Source organism: Lipotes vexillifer, unplaced genomic scaffold (assembly GCF_000442215.2).
Source record: "Lipotes vexillifer unplaced genomic scaffold, Lipotes_vexillifer_v1.1 scaffold1111, whole genome shotgun sequence".
Classification (NCBI taxonomy): domain Eukaryota; kingdom Metazoa; phylum Chordata; class Mammalia; order Artiodactyla; family Lipotidae; genus Lipotes; species Lipotes vexillifer.
In genome coordinates, this window is record NW_006795034.1 from 1157620 (window position 1) to 1175810 (window position 18191).

The following is an 18191-nucleotide window of genomic DNA, read 5'->3' on the forward strand; positions in this document are numbered from 1 at the left end:
TGTAGGGAAGGTCCGAGTAAGAACAGCATGGGAGGCCATTTATCATGACTAGAAAAAGAGTGGGGAGCAGTGAGTGTTATAAGATGAAGCTGGGAAAGTTCTCAAGAGGATGTGCACACAACGAAGAGGAATTTGGATTTCACTCCAGTTCACGCGGGGGGTACCATTCAAAAATGGGTTATGGTGGGAAGACCAGATAGGAGCTGATAGAGCAATGAAGACAAAAGATTATGGTAACCTAGATGAAAATATAAAGTGGACCAACTTGACAAGATTTAAAGAGATAAAATTGACAGAATTAGTGATTGACTGGATGTGGAAAGTGAAGGAGGGAAAGAACTAAATATGTTCCCAATTTTCGAGATTAGGAACCTTGTAAAACATGGTGCCATTAACGACTAAGACTAGGGATCAGGGTTGGAGAAAAAATGGTCAGTGGTACATGTGGAATATTCTTTCATTTTATTTATTTAAACAGTCTTTACTGAACCCCTCCTTTATGCTTGGCATTGTGGTAAACACTGGATATAGTGTGAGCAATATAGATAAATCCCTTAAGTTCACATTCTATTGATTTCCATAACTAGGTAGAAAAATCTAGGAGGCAAGTGGCTCACTCAGAGGTTTGGTTGTTATCACTACCTGGGTGATATAAGACTCCATCAGAGAGGATAGGTCATGCACTGAAAATGTTGAGCAGAAGAAGAAAAGAGGCTAAAAATTTTTGCGGGCCACCACATATGACAGACAGATGATAAGAAGCCTTCAGTGAAAAAGAAGTGGCCAGGGAGGTAGGAGGAAGATGAGGAGAGGATATTGGCTGCATGACAGACTAGTCATTACCCAGCTGCTTGGATCTGTGTAGAGAGTCAATCCAGGTTACTATGGTACAAAAGCATGGCGTTTCTCTCTGAATTATCTGGTGCCTATCCACTTTGAAGTAAGCTTCGAAAAGAAGTCTACATTTAACATTGGGTGGCAGGAACAGAGATATTAAAAAAAACAAAACAAAAAACAGTCCCTTGAAGAAGTCCTTCTTTTCACAGTCTAGAAAGATGAATGCTTTTTGCTCCCAGAAGAAAACAACTCCAGTCCCTCACGTGATTATATAAGTAATTGCAAGAGGAAGGCCGCAAAACTGATAATTTCTCTAATATTATATTTTAGGTTTTTTTCTTTTGTTTCTGCCACAAATATTTGAATAGAAATTCTTCTAGCCTATTCTAATAATGGTGATAATGACAATGACCACCTTTTACTAAATGCTATGTGCTAGACAGTAAGTGTCCTGCATGCACTTACTTAATTCAATCATCACGACAATCTTTTGAGGTTATAGCTTAGGAAACTGAAGTTTGGGGAAGTTGAGGATCTTGCCCAAGGTCACATGACAATTATATTGGTGGAGGTGGGATCTGAACCAAGATATGCCTGATTCCAAGCAGATTTGTTCTGTGACAACACCTCCGTGAAGATGAAAAAGGCTTGGGGTTTGCCTTTCAACAGGGAAGATCTATATTATGTTGAGTCAATTTTAATCTTGTTATGAAACCAAAGAATATAGTGTTACATTTCATTCATTAAAATTACATAATGCCCTCATCTCGATAAACAGATAACCTCCATAAAAGTGAAAACAACTTCACACAGTATTTTTCTCCTATGAATTTTTTAAAGAGCTAATTTATTCATGAGCAAAAATGAATAAAAGCACCTCCTCACAAGTAAGGGCGTGTTGTTAACATGAATCGCTTTTTGCCTGACAGAGCTAAATAGTATGCACTGGGATTATGTTTTCTTTCACATGTAAGTGCCAATCGTGGAGGAAAATGTATCTGTTTAAAAAATGGTTTTGGTCACTGCATGTCAGTTCTTTCATTGCTTCCCTTAAATCATTTAGATTTCTACCTCAGTCTTAATTATCCTATTCCACTCTGTGGAGCAAAGAACCCTATAAAACTTCCTCCTAGAAAGCACTAGCTGCTGGCGTTTGTTATGGGTTGAATTGTGTCCCCCGAAAATAAAATATGCTCAAGTCCTAACCTCCACTACCTTATTTGGAAATTTGGTTGATGTAGATGTAAATAGTTAAGTTAAAATGAGATCATATTGGAGTAGGGTAGGCTCCTACTACAAGATGACTGGTGTCCTTATAAGAAGACAGCCATGTGAAGACACAGGGAGAGTACCATATGAGGAGACATGTGGAATTATGCATCTGCAAGCCAAGGAACGCCGAGATTATTAGCCAAACACTGGAAACTAAAAGAAAGGCATGGGGGCTTCCCTGGTGGCGCAGTGGTTGAGAGTCCGCCTGCCGATGCAGGGGACATGGGTTCGTGCCCTGGTCCGGGAAGATCCCACATGCCGCGGAGCGGCTGGGCCCGTGAGCCATGGTGGCTGAGCCTGCGCGTCCAGAACCTGTGCTCTGCGGCGGGAGAGGCCACAACAATGAGAGGCCCCCACACCCCCAAAAAAAAAAAAAAAAAAGGCATGGAACAGATTCTTCCCTAGATACTTCAGAGGGAGCATGGTCCTGCTGACATCTTGATTATGGACTTTTATCCTCCAGAATTGGGAGTTAATAAATTCCTATTGTTTTAACCCACCCAGTTTGTGGTACTTTGTTATGACTGCTCTAGGAAACTAAAATATCTTGTTTTTCTTTTCTTTTGTCTTTATTTTTTTACTCTGTTAACCATCTCAGTCAACTTTGCATCATGGAATACTTTGGGAGCTTTTAAAATTAATAGAGTCATAAAAAATGCTGAGGGGTAGAAGGGGCATCTCAGGTCATGTAGTCCAATCTCCTATCACTGAAATATTTTTTTCTGGAAGCATTCTTGACAGATGACCGTGTGGTCTCTGCTTAAATTACTGATAACCCAATATGCCAGGATACACATGATAGGAGACACAGGAAATATAAACCATTCCATGTCTTCATAGAATTTATAATTTACCCTGGAGAAAATATTTATAAGTAAAGAGTTATTAGAAAATCCAAACAGATAGAAATAGGATTTTTGGGGTGCATGTGTCAAAAAACCCAAATCTGACACATTGGCTTAAGCAAAAAGGAAATCAATTAACTCACATAATAGTTTTAGAAGCAGCTTGATAAAGAATTCTAAATGAATCATCAAAGTGAATCTCTCATGTCTCCTTACTCAAGTTTGGCTCTGACCACAGGCTTGATCCCCTCGTGGTAGAAAACAGAAAAAACAATGTCAGACATTATCATGCCAAACAAATAAGGAAGGACAAATCTGGGTGCTCTTGTCGGTGTAAGGGGAATATTGTTGTTCAAGAGGCAGCCAACCAATATCTACTAGACAAAAAATTCTGCCATTTCATATAGGTACCTGTAGGAGAACAATATTTATTCCACCTGAGCTACTGGAGAAAGTTTCATAAGAGAAGAGCATTTTTTCCTAGGTCTGTAATGTTTGAAAAGGTAGAAAAAAGATATACAACTGTATAAAATGACAGAGTATCATAAATGAATGCAAAGACGCTAAATGAGGTTACAGTTTTAGAGTGTGGTAAGCACGTATTAGTAGGAAACAAGAATGGAAAGAGAGGTGAGGGTTGGGTGGTAAAGAGCCAGAAATGCTATTGGAAGCAAGGCTGGCTTTACAGTGAGAGCCCTCAAGGGTTGGACCAAGAGTGGCTAAGATTTGCTCTAGAAGAATGACTTAAGGAGTAGACTAGGAAGGAGAATGATCGAAGATCACAGTAATCACCTAAAATAAAATATGAAGACCTGAATTAGGACTAAGAAAGAGCAAATGGAGAATAGAGTATCAATTTGGTAATCAATTGAATTTGGTGGTAGGTGAAGGAGGAGAATGGTGAGAAGTTATCTCTGAAATTTCTTGGGTAATCATTGCGAGAAGACAGTGCCTTTAACCAAGGCAGGAGCTGATTTAAGGAATGAGAAAACAGCAAAGAAGAGATAATGAGTTCAGCTTTGGATATGTTGATTTTATGGAATTAAAATATACTCATGTGAAGATATAAAAAAATGCAGTTAGAAATACATGTTTGAAATTCCTAAGTAAAGAAATTAAAATGTTGAAGTTCTTTCACAGGCCAGCACTTAGTTTGTAAGTGAGAGCAATCCAAAAGGCAAACTTTGTATCAATTCTTAATTCTTCCTTTACCACACACCATAAAAATCCTTCACTGAATTTATTCACTGAAAATTTTCCCCTGCCCAGTGTGTGTTCTACATTTTTGTCTTTTGTGTCAATCTTTGTTTTTAGACGCCCAAGCTCCTTCGGGTAAGGACTTTGTCATTAATTTAGCACAGCTGAATATATTACATGGTGCCATGTGTATTTATAGAAGTTTGCTAAGTAATGATGATTCAGATTTGGTAATCAGCGCTTGCGATGATCATATGGTTATGCAGATCAACACTTACTATGCAAAAATCATTTCCTATAGGGGCAGATGTGCTGGTCTCCCTCTTAGTAAATTTTTAGATCAGTAAATTTCTTGCACTGTGTAAGTCAATTTAGAATTATGCCTTTGATTGTCTTCTTGTTGCCTAAGGGAACCGAGAATGCAGTACCTTTCCATGATGCTAAGCCGCCTGAAAGTAAATAACGCTGATTGCTTTAACAGCAACTAATTCTAATAAATTTAAATGATATAAAATGTCTTTTATTGATCTAACAACATAGTGATTTCGCTTCTCCAAGTCAAAAATCAGTGGTTAAAACACTTTAAATGTTTAGAATATAGTCATCCAAATGCAGTTCCTACATTAAGGCATACTGAGATTCCACTGGAAATTAGTAATAAGAGTTTTCATTACATTTTGGGGAAGATGGCAAATGCTTCTGGATTTCAGATTAAACATCTCTTTAAAAAGAAGAGAAGGCATGTTTCATAATCTCTTTAATTTCTTTTAAAATTCTAGAAACATCTGAACTGTTATTTTAAAAGTATTGGTAAAGATTCTCTATTAATTTACTAATACTCTATTAAATAGTGATCCTATCAACCTAAGATAGGTGGGTACTAATCCAAGTTAGTAAGAAAGGGATAAAGGAAGAAGGTAGTAAAGGGAAAAAAAAAAGAAAAAAGGGAGGGAGAAAGAAGTTTGCAGAATTGAAGTTTTATTTCTACAATATCGGAATTCACCTGTGACAAAGTGAATTATTTTAGAAGGAAGTCTCATGTTGTAAGGCAGTTTTCATGCTTCAATCCTTCAACATGCTGTGAAGTGAAATGTTGCTATAATTTCCTACCTGGCCTCTCAGAAGTCCTTAACCATTCCTCCTTATTTATCATAACCATTAGCACCAACTGATTGAAATCTTAGCGATACCTACTGATTTGAAGTTGATAGACAACTCCAACCCTACTTTTAAAATCTAGCAATTAAGTGACATTATATCACTCATCTCCCAAAACAACCTCAATAACAACATGAATATGTTCAAGTATCCAATTATATTCTGGGGTGAACATAAAAATAAACATCACAACAACACAAAGTTTTAACAGAAATGAGGGCAGTTCCACTGTAATAGCTGCTGCAAGTACCAGACATTATTGGAATCTGTGGTTTTATGATCTTCCCCCTCCCTCCCCACTGTGGAAAATGGTGGGTGGAGAAGATGGCAGTAAACAAATGCTTGCTTGTGTACATCTATGTGTGTATTTACATTTCTCTTTTTAACCTTTATCTTTGGCATCAACTAGAGTGAAAACTCTAAAACATTTTTTTTTTTAAAGCTAGAGTGGTTTTCTTCTTTCCTTTGCTGTTATTGATATTGTTTAGTAAAGATTCAAGGAACAGCTTGCTATTTATGTGTTTTTGGAGAGCTTAGTTGGAAAATGTGGGTCTATCCATTCCTGATGGGGATAAATGACTAAAAAGCAATGTGAAAATACAGAATACCTGTTCCCATGTGCCCATGTTAGAGAGACTCTAAATTAGATGTACTCAGAAAATGAGGTTTGCTGGCATCCAGTGCCTTTCTTCTCAACTTCCTCCAAATTGATCAGATGGAAGATTATGAAAAAGGGACACATTCTAGATCAAAAGACAAAACCAGACTACATGTGGGTTGTCCCACAGAGTAGAGAGAAATAGTAGAGCTAGACCACCAAACACCAGAAAAGATAGAATGTGACGCCGAAGCAAAGGAAAAGAAATCTGGCAACTTTCTGATTCCCTTCCCCCAAGCCCGAGTGTTCCACTCTGTTTATGAGACTATTTCTACAGGACGGGTGAAGGAGAAGTAGGACACATTTCTCATGTGTGTGCACTTTTCCAAAGGGAACTATGTGGGTAACGTCCTTTGTGCCTGAGCAGATTTAAGTGTGGGAATATATCAAATGCTTTTTAAATTTCATAAGCATTGTAGTAAAAAAGCAGGTTAGTCCCATTCCATTCTTTCTAGTGGCTAGAAGGCTGTCATACAGCTGGATAGGAAAGAATACCTTACAATACTTCAGAAGTGAAAAATTTGAAACACAGTGTGAAAGTAACAATGATTTATTCAAGCTCATATAGATGAACAGCTTTAGGGAACTGTTCAAAAGCCTTATAATGATAGTTGTAAATTTACACAAATCAGGGTCATTCATAACCTGCATTGTTTAAAAAGATATGATCTATAACCTTTGACAGGCTTACTTTGGAACAAACACTCAAAAGCAATATTATATGAAAATGTACTTATTTTCTCAGATTCTCAGAAATGTGAAAATGCAATAGTCATTTGTACCACTTATCATTCTGGGAATTAGAAGATCTTGGGTTTTGTGCATTGATTATTTGCTTGTTATCATAGAGGAGAGGTGAGAAGAAGTGGAACTGTTCTAATTTAAAAACATCTCTGTATTTATTTTGGTAACTCCCTCAGCTTCCATTCATGGTTTATAATTGTTGGGTTAAATGTCCTTGAATTCCTAAGCACAATAAAGCCAGATTTGGTTGTTTATTAGCAATATTCTTCCCTCACTCAGTCTTCTTCATTATAGATTTCACTAAATAAACATGTCACTCCTCTTTTTCAACTGTGAAACTAAATAGTTAATAAATAAGCAGATAATCATCTCTGCTTATATAATCTCTGCTTATAATTCTATGCTTCATTTGTTAATTATTGATTACTATCCCACACTTATATGGGAATGGTAAGGACTGAGGCAAACTATGAATCAGATTCTCTCTCTAAAGGGGTCAAATAACCTGAACCCCTCAGTGACTGTTGCTATTCCTCAATGTGGGCTCAGGATTGCTAGATGTCTTGATTTTCAGAGGAGTCATATCTTTGAATTTTGATTAAGTCTCAGAATATATAAGCAAAATACATACCTGGGATGAACTCCCATTCTATATGCCTTGTACACAGGTGAATCAGCAAACAACAGCTTGCCAAGTTTATAAACTTGGACTCAATGATCACATCAGAATGCCATGTTAGGGGAAGAGGATTTTCTCTATCTATTGAAGAACTCATCCCCTTTTACCCTTGACTCACTCACTCCTGCTGCATACCTTCTTCCCTTCCTGTCTCTTCCCATACCTTCCCTTCCACCCTTTTCAGTTTCTCAACTTATCATTCAACCTTTCTCCTTTTGCTTTCTTACATTCAGCACATATGAAGCATAGCTCTACTTGAAAGTCTGTGTCTTATTAGATGTTCTTCTCTCACATCTTATTTTTTTAATCAATTAGTCCCCCTTTTTTCCTGCATCCTCAATCTTTTCTTAACTAATAACTTCTATTTTTTCAAAAAACATGTTCCTCTACATTGTAAGATACACTGAAAGAAACTTCTTCTCACCTTTTCTTTTCCTTGAAGCTCTGATTCTCTCATCACCAAATTTTTTGAAAGCTTTTACCTCCACATTATTCACAAACTTACTCTTCAAATGAAACAAATCCAGCCTTTGAAAATACTCTGCCAAAGGTTTGTCTCTCCTCTCTCTAATTTCTCTGAGTTTTATTTTGCATATGACAGATTAGCCTTCCCAATTCTCCTTGAATCAGTTTGCTGCCTTCAATTTTGGTGACAGTCCACTATCCTCCTACATATATTTAAATTTAATTTGAAAAAAGTTTGGTATAATTTTTATCAATTTAGTGTTTTCAATCATAAAATTAATACATGTTAATTAAAAGTTGAAAAATGCATGATATCTTTTCAACAAATGGTACTGGGACAACTGAACATCCACATACAAAAAAGTAAAGGTGGGCATGGCAGGGTCAAGACGGCAGTGTGGGAAGGCACAGAGTTCGTGTCTCCCCAAAACTCCCCACCTGCTGGATGATGGTGGGGAACCCTGATGTCCAAGGAGAAGGGAAGAAACCCCAAGTGAACAGGTAGGATGGGGGGTGACTGAGGGGGGAGGAGAAGTGGAGGCCAGACAGGACTGGTGCCACTGAGGGGTGGCTGAGAGAGGGGAGAGGTTCCCATGCCTGGAGGGACCCTCAGGTGCTAGAATGGGGGGGAGTAGGCCCAGCGTTTCCCCTGCCCAATTGGCTGGGGAAGTCTGCCTGGCTCTCAGGCTGGGTCCTACGTCCTCAGAGGTCCCCTCTGGGATGGGTTGGTCCTGGGGGCATAGAAGGGAGGCCAGGAGAGAAGAAGAGAGGCAGGTGGGAGGGGCCCTCCAGGACCAGAGGAGCTGGAAAGGAGCAGAGGGAGGTTACCCTGCTCACTTGGGCACAGGGAGCCTGATGATCTCCCAGGCTGGTCCCCTGCCCTCTAAAGCCCCCTCCAGGCTCCATCAGCCCTGGGGACATAGGAGGAAGGCTGGGGAGATCAGGAGAGGCAGGTGGGAGCAGTGGACCTCCAGAACAGGAGAAGCAGGAAAGGAGTGGAGGGCAGTTGCCCCTCCCACTCGGGCTCCGGGAGCCTATGTAATGACACTACATAATGATCAAGGATCAATCCAAGAAGAAGATATAACAATTATAAATGTTTATGCACCCAATGTTTATACACCCAACAGAGGAGCACCTCAATACATAAAGCAAATGCTAACAACCATGAAAGGGGAAATCAACAGTAACACAATAACACTAGGGGACTTTAACACCCCACTTACACTAATGGACAGGTCATCCAAACAGAAAATAATTAAGGAAACACAAGCTTTAAATGACACAATAGACCAGATAGATTTAATTGATAGTTATAGAACATTCCACCCGAAAGTGGAAGGATACACTCTCTTCTCAAGTGCACATGGAACATTCTCCAGGATAGATCATATCTTCGGTCACAAATCATGCCTCAGAAAATTTAAGAAAACTGAAATTATATCAAGCATCTTTTCTGACCACAATGCTATGAGATTGGAAATCAGTTACAGGAAAAAAACTGTAAAAACCACAAATACATGGAGGCTACACAGTGCATTACTAAATAAGCAAGAGATCGCTGAAGAAATCAAAGAAGAAATAAAAAAATACATAGAAACAAATGACAATGAAAACACGATGACCCAAAACCAAGGGGACACGGCAAAAGCAGTTCTAAGAGGGAAGTTTATAGCAATTCAATCTCACCTCAAGAAACAAGCAAAATCTCAAATAAACAACTTAACCCTACACCTAAAGCAACTAGAGAAATAAGAAAAAAGAAAACCCAAAGTCAGTACAAGGAAAGAAATAATAAAGATCAGAGCAGAAATAAGTGAAATAGAAATGAAGAAAACAATAGCAAAGACAATAAAACTAAAAGCTGGTTCTTTGAGAAGATAAAGAAAATTGATAAACCCTTAGCCAGACTCATCAAGAAAAAAAGGGAGAGGACCCAAAACAATAAAATTAGAAATGAAAAAGGAGAAATCACAAAAGACACTGCACAAATACAAAGGATTATAAGAGACTATTACAAACAACCGTATGCCAATAAAATGGACAACCAAGACTTAACCAGGAAGAATTAGAAAATATAAACAGACCTATCACAAGTAATAAAATTGAAACTATAATTTAAAATCTTCCAACAAACAAAACTCCAGGACCAGATGGCTTCACAGGCGACTTATATCAAACCATTAGAAAAGAGCTAACACCAATCCTTCTCAAACTCTTCCAAAAAATTGCAGAGGGAGGAACACTCCCAAATTCATTCTCCAAAGCCACCATCACCCTGATACCAAAACCGGAAAAAGATATCACAAAAAAAGAAAATTATAGACTAATATCACTAATGAACATAGACGCAAAAATCCTCAACAAAACACTAGCAAACAGAATCCAACAACATATTAACAGGATCATACACCATGATCAAGTGGGATTTATCCCAGGGATGCAATGATTCTTCAATTATGCAAGTCAATCAATGTGACACACCATATTAACAAATTAAGGAATAAAAACCATATGAGTATCTCGATAGATGCAGAAAAAGCTTTTGACAAAATTCAACACCCATTTATGATAAAAGCTCCCCAGAAAATGGGGCATAGAGGGAACCTACCTAAACATAATAAAGGTCATATATGACAAACCCACAGTAAACATCATACTCATTGATGAAAAACTGAAAGCATCTCCACTAAGATGAGGAACAAGACAAGGATGTCCACTCTCACCATTCTTATTCAACGTAGTTTCATAAGTCCTAGCCGTGGCAATCAGAGAATAAAAAGAAATAAAAGGAATCCAAATTGGAAAAGAAGAAGTAAAACTGTCACTGTTTGCAGATGACATGATACTATAGATAGAAAAGCCTAAAGATGACACCAGAAAACTACTAGAACTAACCAACGAATTTGGTAAGGTTGCAGGATACAAAATTAACGCTCAGAAATCTCTGGTATTCCTATACACTAACAACAAAAAATCAGAAAGAGAGATTAAGGAAACAATCCCATTTACCATTGCAACAAAAAGAATAAAATACCTAGGAATAAAACTACCTAAGGAGGCGAAAGACTTGTACTCAGAAAACTGAAACACTGATGAAAGATATCAAAGATGACATAAACAGATGGACAAATATACCATGTTCTTGGATTGGAAGAATCAATATTATGAAAATGAGTATACTACCCAAAGCAATCTACAGATTCAATGCAATCCCTATCAATATACCAATGGCATTCTTCACAGAATTAGAATAAAAAATTTTACAATTCTTATGGAAACACAAAAGACCCCAAATAGCCAAAGCAATCTTGAGAAAGAAAAACGGAGCTGGAGGAATCAGGCTCCCCAGCTTCAAACTATACTACAAAGCTACAGTAATCGATACAGTATGGTACTGGCACAAAACTAGAAATATAAGTCAATGCCACAGAATAGAAAGCCCAGAGATAAACCCACACACATATGGTCACCTAATTTATGACAAAGGAGGCAAGAATGTACAATGGAGAAAAGACAGCCTCTTCAATAAGTGGTGCTGGGAAAACTGGACAGCTACAGGTAAAAGAATGAAATTAGAATACTACGTAACACCATACACAAAAATAAAGTCCAAATGGATTAAAGACCTAAATGTAAGGCCAGACACTATAAAACCCCTGAGGAAAACATAGGAAAAACACTCTTTGACATAAACTACCACAGATCTTTTTTGACCCACCTCCTAGAGTAATAGAAATAAAAACAAAAAATAAACAAATGGGACCTAATTAAACTTCAAAGCTTTCATATAGCAAAGGAAACCATAAACAAGATGAAAAGACAACCCTCAGAATGGGAGAAAATATTTGCAAATGAAACAACAAAGGATTAATCTCCAAAATATACAGTTCACAGAGCTCAATATCAAAAAAAATAAACAATTCAATTAAAAAATGGGCAGAAGATCTAAATAGACATTTCACCAAAGAAGACATACAGATGGCCAGCAAACACATGAAAAGATGTTCAACATCACTAATTATTAGAGAAATGCAAATCAAAACTACAATGAGATATCACCTCACACCAGTCAGAATGGCCATTATCAAAAAATCCAGAAACAATAAATGCTGGAAAGGGAGTGGTGAAAAAGGAACCCTCCTGCACTGTTGGTGGGAATGTAAACTAATACAACCACTATGGAAAACAGTACGCAGGTTCTTTAAAAAACTAAAAATAGAACTACCATACGACTCAGGGCATATACCCTGAGAAAAGCATAATTCAAAGAGACATGTACCACAATGTTCACTGCAGCACTATTTACAAGAGCCAGTACATGGATCCAACCTAAATGTTCATCAACAGATGAATGGATAAAGAAGATATGGCACATATATACAATGGAATATTACTCAGCCATAAAACAAAGAAACGAATTTGAGTTATTGGTAGTGAGGTGGATGGACCTAGAGTCTGTTATAGAGCGAAGTAAGTCAGGAAGAGAAAAACAAATACCGTATGCTAACACATATATATGGAATCTAAAAGAAAATGGTTCTGAAGAACCTAGGGGCAGGACAGGAATAAATATGCAGTCGTAGGGAATGGACTTGAGGACAGATATAGAGAATGGACTTGAGGACACAGGGCAGGGAGAGGGGGGAGTGGTAGTGAAGTGAGAGTAGCATCAACATATATACACTACTGAATGTAAAACAGTTAGCTAGTGGGAAGCAGCAGCATAGCACAGGGAGATCAGCTCACTGCTTTGCGATGACCGAGAGATGTGGGAGAGGGAGGGTGGGAGGGAGGATCAAGAGGCAGGGGATATGGGCATATATGTATGCATATGGCTGATTCACTCTGTTGTACAGCAGAAACTAACACAGTATTGTGAAGCAATTATACTGCAATAAAGATCTATTAAAAAAAAAGTAAAGGTGGACAACTATATCATGCTGTAGAAAAAAATTAAGTGAAAATTTATAGTAGGCTTAAAAGTAAGAGCTAAAACTATAAAACTTTATAAGAAAGCATAGGTATAAATCTTCATGATCTTGTATTAGCCAATGGTTTCTTGAATGACACCAGAAGTACAAATGACAAAAAAAAATAGAGTTCATCAAAATTAAAAACTTTTGTGCTTCAAAGCATACCACCAAAAAGAGAAAAAAAACAAAACAACACAAAAATGCCCAAAGAATCTGAGAAAATATTTTTAAATCATGTATCTATCTGATAAAGGACTTGTATCCAGAATATATAAAGAACACTTACAACTCAACAATAAAAAGACAAATAACTAAAATTTAAAGTAAGCAATGAATTTGAATAGACATGTCTCCAAAGAAGATAGTCAACTGGTCAATAAGCAAATGCTAGTTATTAGGAAAACTCAAATCAAACCACAATTGAGATACCACTATACACCCATAAGGATAGCTAAAGTAAAAAAAAAGACAAGCAAAAACAAATTTTAGTAAGGATGTGAAGAAAGTGGGATCTTCATACATTGCTGGTGAGATCATAAAATGGTGCAGCCACTTTGAAAAACAGTTTGGCAGTTGTTTAAAATGTTAAACATTGAGTTACCACATAATCAAGCAATTCTACTCCTACTTATATACCCAAGAGAAATAAAAATATATGTTTACACAAAAACTCATACACAAATGTTCATAGCAACATTATTCTTAAGCAAAAAAGTGGAAAAAACCCAACTGATTAATGGATAAAAATGTGATATATCCATACAATGGAATATTATTATCCATCAATAAAAATGAAGGAAGTACTGATATATGCTATGTCATAGATGAATTTTGAAAATGTTACACTAAGTTAAACCAGTCACAAAAGACCATATATTGTACAATTTCATTTATATAAAATGTCCAGAAGAGGTAAATTCGTCATTGTTCCACTTTGAATAGGATTGGGGAGTAGTATCAAAAGTTCCCAGGTGATAGGAGGAGTAGGGATTAGGAAGTCACTGCTAATCTGATTTGTTTTGGAGTGCTGACAATGTTCTAAAATTAGATATCAGTGATGGTGTACAACCCTGTGAATATACTAAAAATCACTGAACTGTATACTTTAGAAGGTAGAATTTGTTGGTATATGAATGTATCTCAATAAAGTTATTAGAAAAACATATACGAGAATGCAAAGAAGAAAATAAAAATCACTTGTGAACTCAGCAACCAAAGATGATCACTCTGAATTTAGAAAGAGCACAGATTTTAGCGTTACCCAGACGTGCATTCAAATCCTGTCTTTTTCATTTACTAAAGTATTTGTGGCTAAATATTTAACTTCTCTTACTTTTTTTTTCATCTGAAAATGGATGTACTAACAAAGATACAATAAACTGATGTTACAAATAAACTCTGAAATTTAATATATCAAATATAGCAGGGTTTTTTTTTGTTTTCTTTTCCCCCCCAGGCTCATATAATAGTTCAGGAAGTTTGGGTTCATGTTGGTGGCAGCTCTCTTCTCAGTGCTTTGGGGACCCATGTTCCTTCAAGATTTTGACTTTGCTGTCTCCTAGGGCAGGGGTTGATAAAGTTTTTTCTGTAAAGGGCCACATAGTAAATATTTTAGGCTTTGCATGCCATAGGTCTCTGTTACAATTAAACTCCACTACTATAGCACAAAGCAGCCACAAACAATATGTAAATGAATGGGTGTGGCTGCATTCCAATAAAACTGTACACAACAGGCAGCATGGCAGATCTGGTCTATGGACCACAGTTTGCCAACCCAAGCACTAAAGTCTTGTAGTCCATCACATCCAGCTAGCAAAACAGGAAAGAAGGTGAGAAGAATGTATACAGTCGGCCCTCCTTATCTGTAGGTTCTGAATTCATGGATTCAACCAACCCTGGGTTAAAAATATTTGAGAAAAAATTTCCCCTATTAAAGACCTAAATGTAAGACTGGAAACCATAAAACTCCTAGAAGAAAACATAGGCATAACACTCTGACATAAATCATAGCAATACTGTTTTTTGGATCTGTCTCCTAAAGCAAAGGAAATAAAAGCAAAAATAAACAAATGGGGGCTTCCTGGGTGGTGCAGAGGTTGAGAGTCCACCTGCCGATGCAGGGGGCACGGGTTCGTGCCCTCGTCCGGGAAGATCCCACATGCCACGGAGCGGCTGGGCCTGTGAGCCGTGGCCGCTGAGCCTGCGCGTCCGGAGCCTGTGCTCCGCAATGGGCGAGGCCACAATAGTGAGAGGCCCGCGTACCGCAAAAAATAAAAAATAAATAAACAAATGGGACCTAATTAAACTTAAAATCTATTACAGAGCAAAGGAAACCATCAACAAAACAAAGAGGCAGCCTACGGAATGGGAGAAAATATTTGCAAATAATATGACTGATTAAGGGGTTAATATCCAAAATATATAAGCAGCTCATATAACTCAACATCAAAAAAACAAACAACCTGATTAAAAAATGAGCCAAAGACCTGGATAGATATTTTTCCAAAGAAGACACAGAGGTGGCGAACAGGCCCATGAAGAAATGCTCAACATCTCTAATCATCAGAGAAATGCAAATCAAACCACAATGAGATATCACCTCACAACTGTCAGAATGGCTACTATCAAAAGGAACACAAATAGGGCTTCCCTGGTGGTGCAGTGGTTGAGAGTCCGCCTGCCGATGCAGGGGACACGGGTTTGTGCCCCGGTCCGGGAAGATCCCACATGCCGCGGAGCAGCTGGGCCCGTGAGCCATGGTCTCTGAGCCTGCGCGTCCAGAGCCTGTGCTCCGCAAGGGGAGAGGCCACAACAGTGAGAGGCCCGCGTACCGCAAACAAACAAACAAAAAACCCCACAAATAACAAGTGTTGGCAAGGATGTGGAGAACCTTATTTATAACCTTAATTACACCATTCAGTTACTCATAAGTGTTAACACCATGGACTTGTTTTATTTCTTTGAATGTCCCATGAATATCAGCATTGCCTTGATCCCAAGAGACATTCAACAATCATCTACTTTATGAATTTTTGAAGGCAAAGCATTTGATAAGAAACTACTGGTCTTCAAAAAAAAAAAAAACAAACAAACAAAAAACTAAGTAATAAAAGAAAGTTTGAGGAAATTAGGTGGAAGAGGGAAATAAGAAAATAAGCACGTAGGGCAAGGTTGAGTTCATTAGTATTCTTCTTTATGAGTCATACCAACAATGTTTAGCTTATATAAGAAATATGTACAATATCTCAATGTTGGCTGTTGAAGGTGAAAAATCTGTTTTGTGTTTTAAAGTAAGCAAAAAGTTCCTTTAAATAACAACAAGGCACTGAGGAAGCTCAGCATCTTCTTGTTTTTAACCCAAGAACAATCTGCTTTCATATATACACCACACACAATACCCATTCTTCATCATGCTTTTCTCTAAAAACATTGCACAGAAGGCTAAGTAGTGTTAGGTTTATTCCTTTTAACTTCTAACATATGATAATCTGAAAGAGAATTATTAAAATTCAGAGTTGAAAGAAAACATGGTGATCGTTCAATATCCTTTTATAGATAAGAAAATATTAATTTTTGGAATAATTATATGATTGAGATTATGCTGCTAATTAGTACCCAAACGGAGAACAGAAATCAGGTCTCCTGTCAAATGCTCCTTTTCCTTCCCCATACATTCCTGCAGTCAATCTGGAGATAACAAAGAGGAAATCCATGGATGATCTCTGGGAATGAGAGCTCTGTATGGAAGCCCTCCCACACCTACACAGTAGTTGTGGAGTGCCCATCTTGCAGAGTTGTCCTGCACATGAAACATTAATATTACTTCAAATGTTGCTTGCAAAGTGAATTAAAAAATCTGTGAATATATTAAGGTTGGCATTAAATTCTCATAGATAGCCAATTTAGGAAAAAAAATTGGAAAAAGGATTAAAATCTTTCTTTTCATCATACCCTATATATGTTTCTTAAATTTCACTGTGCATATAAATCACTCAGGGAATTTCGTTAATGGAGACTGCGATTCAGTAGATCCAGGGCAGGGTCTAGGTGTTGGCATTTCTAACAAGCTCCTAGGTGATGTTGTCCTATGGTCCATGGACACACGTTGAATAGCAAGCATGTAATCTCAAGATTATTATCTCTCTGGTGTTTGGGGAGTACTCAGCCAGATCCACAGGTACCACAGCCTCCTCTCAAGGACCATAGTGCTTTTTATCTCCAGCACTGCTTTTGCCCATAGCTCTATTCACTTTAATATATACAGTTTCTTCCATACAACTAGAAAAATCTTTTTGAGGGGAAGGATCATGTCTCATATTTCCTTGACTCTCCAGTGTCTAACAAATGTTGCTCCCTTAGACTTGTTTATGATTGATTATAATGTTAAGGGAAAAAAAATATTTGGAAGAAAACCTGTACTCAAAGAAGGAAGTACTTTTTAAACACTGGTTCTTGGCCATAATTTGAATCATTTTGTAAGCTAGCCATGTTATAGCTGCTACGACATTAGAATCATGTCATATTGTAAAATATGTGAGTTGGCTCATCACATGCATTAATTTATGGCATAATAGTGCTTTACTTATTTTGAAAGAGAAATACTTAGTAATTCCATTTACAATTTCATTCCTATCTAAAACTGGAAAGAGTAGATCATGATTGACTACATGCAAAAAATGTTTTGCATATGATATTAATTGTTAGGGGAAAAAAAACAACTAAAAGTCACTCCACTTCAAATAATTAACCATATTTTAGAAACTTATACTGAAAGATGAAAACATATATTTTAAAATAATTTAATCTATCAATTATTAATAAATCAATATCCATGGATAATATACACTAATTTTAGAATAAACAAGGAGTTTCTTTTAGGAAGGAGGCAGATTTTTCCGGTGAAATTATTTAAGGCAGTTAGAACACCTTCATATTTCTCTGATATGGCCTGCTATAGAGATAAACTGAAAAAAATACTTCAGTGATTCATCAAGTTTCCCCAAGCCTCTCTTCAGTTTCTGATATCTAAATATTCTCTTTTGGAATGCATAAAATATGCTGTCCTTGGACATTTTCTTTTTTGCAGTTGGTAAATGGTCTAATTCTTCCATGTGCCTATCTGTGTCTTTGATTATGATTCTAATAATTCTTCCTATAACTTTCAATTATGGTGTTTTTGCTCGAAATATTTGATATTCCCAACTCAAAAATATATTAACTGCAAGGAAATTAGCAAAAATATATTAACTGCAAGGAAATTAGCATACGTAACTGGAGCAAGGAAATTAGCAAAAATATATTAACTGCAAGGAAATTTATTAGCATACGTAACTGGAGCTAGAGTGTGCTCCAGCTACCAT